This window comes from Triticum urartu, chromosome 2A (genome assembly GCF_056163025.1).
Source record: "Triticum urartu cultivar PI428250 chromosome 2A, HENAU_Tu73, whole genome shotgun sequence".
NCBI lineage: Eukaryota > Viridiplantae > Streptophyta > Magnoliopsida > Poales > Poaceae > Triticum > Triticum urartu.
In genome coordinates this window covers 99417574-99425785 of record NC_141874.1, presented here as the reverse complement: position 1 = coordinate 99425785, position 8212 = coordinate 99417574, and the positions used below count along the sequence as shown (strand labels likewise).

The window sequence follows — 8212 nt, the reverse complement described above, 5'->3', positions numbered from 1 at the left end:
GTGCTCGGCTTCGAGCCCGCGTGGCTGTGGCCATGACGGCGGCGTCGCCGGCGGAGCAGAGCGCTCGGGCTCGGTGGAGATGGCGGCTAGGGGGAGCAACCGAGGCGTAGAGGAGGGGGGTTAGGGGCAGGGGCTCACGATGGATGTAGTGGAGCGGACGGCGAGCTTGGAGGAGGTCGGAGCGGAACGAGGCGGCGAGAGGGATCTCCGACGACGAGAGGTCGAGGACGAGGTAGGTGAGGGCAGAGGAGCGCGTCCGGCGATGTGTGGCGACACAAGGAGGTCGAAGACGTCGAGGCGGAGCTCGAAGGCATGGCGAGGGGTCGGGGGGAAGGCGGTGCCGTCAACTACGGCGGCGGCGGCTTACGGGCACGTCGGCCATAGCGGGAGAGGACGAGGGAGAGAGCGAAGGGGGGAGAGTGGTGTCCAGGGGGGTCGAGGCGGCGCTGGGGAGAAGACGCGAGGCGTCGCGGTGGCCAGGCGACGTAGGCAGGCAGCCTGGTGGCGTGGCGCCCGCGCGCGCGCCGTGTGCTGTCCCTCCTCTGCCTACTGGCAGAGGTAGGGGATGACTGGCACCAAGCCTGTGGGTTGGGCCGTGCTGGGCCAGGCTAGGTGGGCGCCAGGTTAGTTCCTTTCTCTCTCTCTCTCTCTTTTCTGTTTTCTATTTATTTCTGTTATTTTGTTTTGATTTAGTTTGGAACTAAACCATTTTAAAACTTTCTGTAAATTTTATGTTAGCTCAGAGAGCTAGTTCAAGGTCACATGCAAACTTACAAAATATTTGAACATTATTTCTTATATAACAGAAATAATTCCAACCCAAATATATTATTGATTTAAATCAAAGGCCCAAAAAAAATTATTCCTGTGACTCCAAAAATATTGGTTAGAATTTCACCTCATGCCAATATTTTCACAGAATAACGGGAACATTTCCTTGGACTCATTTGATGAGATTAAATGTTGGTTATTTTTAGAGGTTTTCTGAGGCTTTGAGAATTCCTCAATTCAAATTTCAATGGAATTTAAACATGATTCAGCAACCAAGCTAGTCCAAGGCCAGGGTAAAGCTAGGGATGTGACATGAGGGCGAGCACGTCGTCGTAGGTGTTGACGTAGGTGATGGACACGCCGAGGTGGTCGCGGCGGAGCTCCTCGAGCTTGGCTTTCAGCATGAGGTTGTGGACGAGGACAAGGTCGTTGAGCCAGCGAGGCAGGCCGTGGCAGGGTCGCGGTCGTCGCCAGGGAAGAGGAAGAGGTACCGCGGGGTGCACCCCAGCGGGAAGATGCCCGGCACGTACATGGTCTTGGCGCCCAGCTCGATCAAGGCCTCGATGGACAGAGCGATGGAGCTGATGACCTGGGGCACGAGGGGCCTGACCCATTCCACTGTTTTGTTTTGGAAGAAGGGGTGGTTGTAGTCATTGGCGCCGATCTCTCCCACCAGGAACAGCGAGCTCGCCATCACCTCCTTCCTCTCTGCGTGACCATGGCCGCGATGGTGTGGTTAGAGCATCTCCAGCCGCGCCCCCAACAGGCCCCCAATGCTATTTTTTAGCGCCGACGCCGAAAAATCGGCCCAGTCGTGCTCCCACAAGCCTGTTTTTTGCCGGATCGGGCCGAAATTGGCGCCGGCGCACTCAACCCGAACCCGGCGCGCTGGGGGCGCCCGGGGCGCCGGCTCGAACGTTTTGGCGCGAAAGAGTGGCGGGTCCGGCGCGCCAGTGAGACGAAGGCTGGTCATCCTCATCGTCTCGGTTTTCCCGCGGGGAATCAATGCCAAGGCTGCCGCCAGTCAGCCTGCCATTTATTCACGGGCGGTGAAATGCGGCGACGCCGCCCCGCCTTCCGCCACGCGTTCGCACGCGGCCGCTATAAAAGCCGCCCCTGGCCGCGCCGGTGAAGCACCAATCCTTTCCCTCCTCGCCACCGCACTTTCTCCCCTCTCTCCGCCGTTCGAGCCCCTCTCTCTCCCCGGCAACCATGAGCGCGAAGTACCCCGGCAACGCGGCGGCGGCCAACGGTTTCGGCCGCCGCTCACTGCATGAGTGGGAGGCCCACCTCCTCCACGAGGCCAACTACCCCGCGCCGCCCGACGTACGCGCTCCGTCGCGGTGGAGGCTCAGCGCCGGCGGGGTCCCTGTCCCCCCTCTCCCCGTCCCCGAGGCGCCCACCTATTTACGCCGAGATTGAGCGTGCGCGGGCGTCCCTGACGGCCGCGGAGCGGGCGCTCCCAGAGTACGCCGCCAACAACCACGTGGCGTGGGCGGCGTACTTCAAACGCCGGCAGGAGGAGCGGCTCGCCTCCACCAACAACGTGCCGGCGCCGTGCGACCGCAACAACAGCGAGGGCCGCCGCCTGTGGTGGGGCGTCCCGGGCCGCACGCTCAGCGGCGTCCTCGCGCACCTCGAGGGCGGCAACGACCCGCCGTTCGAGTACCCGATCACTCAGAGCGGCGGCGCGTGGCTGCCGAGGAGGATGATGGGATGATCATCCTCCTCTTCCTCCTCCTTCTCCCGATCCTCCTCTCACTCCTCCGGCGCGCCGGCGTTTGTCAGCGTCAAGCCAGAGCCGTCCGAGACACCGCTCGGTAGGCGCACCCGCGGCGCCGGCCTCGTCATCAACGACGGCGGCCGTGGCTCCTCCTCCTCGGCCACTCCTCGCCTGGTCAAGCCGAAGAGGGAGCCAGGGCTGGCGACGGCGAAGCCGGAGCCTGCTCTCGCCGAGGAGGCCGACCAAGAAGAGGCCGCCTTGCAGTGGGCGCGCGATGACTACGCGTGCATGGAGCTGGACCGCCAGCGCCGCGCCCTGGAGGAGATCGCCGAACGCCGCCGCCGTGAAGCAGCGCGCCGGGGCGAGGGGTCGAGCAGCGGCGCCGGCCGTGTCAAGGAGGAGAAGCAGGAGGACGACGCCGGCGACGACTACTCCCTGCTCAGCGCCTACTTCGGCCCGTAGTTTAGGGTTTTTTTCCGTGCATTTTTTTCGTGTAAAAAACGTCTAAATTTCGCCGAAATATGTCGTGTTTGTTGAAATTTGACCTAAATATGTCGTGTTTGCTGAATTTTGGCCGAACTGTGGGGACGTCTGGGGCCCGACGGCTGGGGACGTACTCGTCGCCTCTTAGGGGCGCAACGGCTGGAGATGCTCTTAGGACTTAGGAGTAATATGCATGCTCGGTGCGTTTGCGTGTAGTGCCACTGATTTTGTTACGTTGGTCCGTGGAGGCGAGCGCGGCGAGCACTTTCTTGAAAAGCCGATCTGGACGTCGAGGGAGTGGGGGGGGGGGGGGGGGGGGGGGTCGGGGGCAACGCTGAGGTTCTTTTTAATGAAGAACTCCTGGCTCAACGCCGTGGCGGCGACTTCCCTGCTGCCGCTTGCAGGTACGCCGGCCAGTACGGGAACCCAGCCTCTCCACTGCACGTACGTAGTACCAATTTTCATGCATGTACGCATATTCATTATTCATTATGTATCGTGCAGTAAGATAGGCAGTAATTAAGCACGCCTCGTCTGTCGTCGTCATGGAATGGAAGTACTTACCGATGAAGTCGACGACGAGGCGGCCGTCGGACCAGCGGCCGTTGGGGCGGCCGAAGAAGGTCTCGCCGTAGGGCAACGCCAGGACGGGGCCCGACGCATTGGCGTAGTGGACGATGAAATTGCCGGTGTCGATCAGAGAGTCGCCGAAGCTGAACATATGCTTGTAGCACCTGCTCCGGTTCGCCGGCGCAGGCGACGCCGACGCTGTCGTGGCCACAGACAGCGCAAGGAACGCGGCCACCACGAACTGCAGAGGCAGAGCCGACGCCTCCGCCATTGTGGTGGATGGATAGAAAGTAATGGTTTTGATATCGGGCTAGCTAGCCTCACTCAGTTCTGCCCTGCAGCCCAGACTTGCAGCCGGACCGAGTGAGGCTAGCTCACTAGCTAGCCTCCGCCATATGTAATACGCACGCAGCTATCTTGTCTTATCTCCGTGATGATTGTTTGAAAATAAATTCCAACAATGATGTGGTACTGGTAGGAGATACTACAGCTAGCAAAACAGAACTCGTGGCAAACGAGGCAATGGAGTAACGAGATTTGACTTCGAGGAATTGATCGATCGACTGTTGGCGCAGTTGACTTGTACACAACCTGCATAGCACACAAGGCGTACACGCAGGGCCAATATCTGTTACTGGATAACATATACATTGTCGGCAACCGCACTAGGGCACACTCAATGCATCATATCTTGGCCAGTGCTACAAATTAACCGGCTGATAACAAACAAGTGTAAGCCGCCTCGCCATCCGTCAAATTAACCGGCGAGTCAATTATACCACTGGTGCCACTAACTTGACGTAAAAAGTCAGTTTAGTGCTTAAACTTGCGCATATATTGAATTAGTGCTACAATTTGGCTTTTGCGTGCATATACGATACAAATCATGTTTATATATGAACATGGTGCTAATTAGGCGCGCCAACGTAGCATGAGGCCCGCTGTCAGCGACTGGACGACATGTGCCTGTTATTTTGCAAAAAAGAAAACCTCGTGCATTTTTTTCTCATGAAAAGCCCTTGGCAGGGGCCCATATTTTTCTCATAGATGGAGGCTAGTATTGTGCAAAAACTGTCACTCTTGGATTCGATCACATGACATGACGCCTGTAATTCCGCCGACAAACCAATACACCAAACATCATTTACGAAACTCATATAACCATTAACACTTAAGCCGGCTGGAGTCCCAGCGACCCATTCTACACTGTTATTTTTAAAATAAATAAATGAAATACATGTAAATTGTAACTGTGTGTTAACATAAAATAAATTTAAAAATAACAATGAAAACTTTTATATACTACATTTTTTTATTTAAGTCATGAACATTCTAAACTTATATTATCATTTATTGAAATAGAAAAATATTTTATAAATTCCTAAAGAAAGGTAACGCTGCTGGGTGGTGTGGTGGCCACTCGGACATGCTGACTAGATGTCACTGCTTCTAATCCCAGCCAACTATTTTTACATTATATGAATATATGTTTTTTAAAGCATGAACACTTTATATACTACATGAATATTTTGTTAAAACTGTGAATATTAGAAAACTTATTTCAGAATTTATTAAATATATAGTAAAATAAAAACCTTTCTTAAAGCAGGAACACTTTTATACACTACATGCATATTTTTTAACTTTGAATATTTTTAAAGTTATATAAGCATTTATTAAAATATATAAAAACGTAAACACTTACTTAAAGCATGATTATATTTGTAAATTAATATTTTGTTACAACTATGAACAATTTTAAACTTATATAAGAGTTTATTGAGTATAAGTTCTTATTCAATATGCAAATTATTACATGAACAACTTTGTAATCCATGATTTATTATATGGATAAATGCTAACTCCATTCATGATTATTTTATAATGTAATTTATTATATATATATTATTTATAACACACTATAATAATTTATATATATTCTATAAATTTCTGAAAAAAAGAAAAAGAACAAAATGGGATGTAGGGTCTGCAGCCCGCTTAATAGACAAAGAATATATAGCAGCAGCATCCCGTTATTACATAAAATGCCTGAGAGTCACGTGGTTAGCCTTGCGCTACTGCTGTCTATAGGTACCAATTTTTCATTTATTTGTGGGAAGCTGACAAGTGGACCATTGTGGTCGTGGCATAGTATTTTTCGTGACAATTTCTTCTTGAGATTTTATTTTTGCAAAAAAGCAGGCCACACGTCCACTTTGCCGTCCAGTCGCTGACAGTGGGCTCCATGCCATGTTGGCATGCCTGATCAGCACTATTCGTATGTTTCCCTAAAAAAAAGCACTCTGTTCGTATAGAAACGTGATTTGCACCGTATATGCACATCAAAGCCAAGTTGTGGCACCAGTTCAATGTATGCCGCAAGTTTTAGCACTAAACTGACTTTTCACGCCAAGTTGTGACACCAGTGGTGTAATTGACTCTTAACTGACTGATAACAAACAAATGTAAGTTGTCTTCCTGCTCCTTTGTTGCCTCCCGCTCCGACAACTCGTTGGCGAGTCTGAGCTCCTTGGCATTCTTGCGGCGCAGGCACCGCGCATCCGTCTCCGCAATTGTGAGCGAGTGATGGAGGACAGACGCGAGGAGCGCTGCCTCAGGATCGACCGGCGTGCTCGCGCGTGAACGGCGTGCTGACATTGCCTCGGACACCGCTGCTCTCTCCCTCGCCCGCTGCCGCTTGCGCCAGGCTGCTCGTGCCTCTAACTCGGGCGTCTGAGCGCGCGCCGTCCCCGGCGCGGGCACGAGGACCCAACGGTGGCCGGGCACCACCTCCGGAGCAGAGGGTGCTGGTGGTGGGCGGCGTACCTAGAGGAGCGGAGCGGAGTGGTCGGAGCTGCGTGCCGGGTGGGAAGGGTCGGCGATGTCGACGCTGCGTCGGGCGCTGACGAAGTGGATCCGCCGCTGCCGACCCGCCTTGGTCGACGAACGAACGCCTCAATGTGATGCAGAGGGCGACCTCCTCCACATCGTCGGGCTCCGCTTCGCGCAGTAGGCTAGACCAGTCGTCGTCGGAGCCGGAGTCCCCACCGGAGGCAGCGCTGCTTCGGTCGCTGGCCATCGGATGCTTTTGGAGAGGATTGGAAGTGGAGTGGATGGAGAGGGGGGTGAAGTGGAGTTCGGATTGACTGTGGTCTAGGGTTTTCCGGACGATGATATTTGTAAGGCAGGCATGGGCCAGGCTGGGCCAAGCCAACGTGGTGGGCACGCCCGGACGCGCTTGGACCGCCCCATATTTAGGCTGGATATGAGGGGTGCCAGTCAGTCCGGGCGTTTGAGGCTCTCGGGTGGGTCGATTTTTTGTGACCGGCCAGACCGCCCGAGCGTTTGAGACGTGTTTAGGGCGCACGGCTGTAGATGCTCTAATTTCTCAAAAAAGCTGCTCCTCCGTAAACAATAGTGATCTAAAATGTGTTATATTTGTTTTACAGAGGGAGTATATTATATACATTAAATATATGCTTAGGTACAACGTTGTGGACCGTATCTTAGTATTGTACTATCTATATGTGTTTTGTTTTTTGTGTGTGGGAATCTAAGGCTGGTCGTAATGGTAGTATCATAGCTAGTATCATGCATGCCAACTAGACAATTTTGATGACGTGTCATGGCATTAAATGAAGAAAGAGAGGGTGTAGTATCATATCATGATACCGTATTATATTAAATGCTATGTTACTTTGTGTCATGCATGGCAATAAATAGAGTACTACATGATACTAATATATGATACTATGCATTAGGGAGGTAGTATCATACACTAGTATCATATGCATGATACTAGTATATGATACTCCCCATTACAACCAGCCTAAAGAGCTTTATTCGTATGAAACGGCTCCGGCAATGTCAGCCATCAGGCTCGTGACCACAAAACTAGGTTGGGGGAGGGGAGTCCATTCAACATTTTGTGACCTCCAGAGTGCAAGCTTACTTTGCACAAAGGTGGCTCGGTGCGTTAGCATGTCTCCTTCTGTGATAAGCAATCCAAACAATTTAAGAAAAAACTAAAACTAGAAGCTAACTCTTCAATATCTAAGAGTAATGGCGTTATAACAGAGTGCGAATCATGGCCCGAGTTCCAGAGGTTCGCCACCTCTAAGCTATCGGCCTCCATCTCCACAGGCGCAAAATCTCAACGCTTCGCAAACACCACACCTTCACGGAGAGCAAAAATCTCTGCAACCAAAGGATTTGCAATGCCCTAGCATGGATTGCAGCAAGCGCCCAAGAAGGCCGAAGAGGATATCGCTGCTCCTCCTACCCCTACCATATGTGCCTCCGTGGATATGTTAGGAATAGTCTAGAGAGTTCTAGATATTCTGGTTGTACTCGGTTTGGTTGAGATAAAACCAAAACTGAACCCTGCCTAGAGTTGTTTAGATTCGTTGTAATCTCTTTATATTCTTGTAATCCAAGTCTGTAACGATATCTTTTATATGCCTCGATCAGGGCTTTCTGATCCTATATAACACGAAACCAGCGGCCTACTACGGTAGGTTAACACGCTTCCTTATTTCACATGGTAATCAGAGCTTTGAAGGAAATATGCCCTAGAGGCAATAATAAAGTTATTATTTATTTCCTTATATCATGATAAAAGTTTATTATTCATGCTAGAATTGTATTAACCGAAAACATAATACA

At 51.7% G+C, this 8212-nt stretch overlaps 1 pseudogene; it reads right to left on the bottom strand.

Moving 5' to 3' along the window:
- Positions 1 to 1070: 1070 nt before the first annotated feature.
- Positions 1071 to 3843, bottom strand: LOC125535195 (sinapine esterase-like; annotated as a pseudogene).
- Positions 3844 to 8212: the final 4369 nt, after the last annotated feature.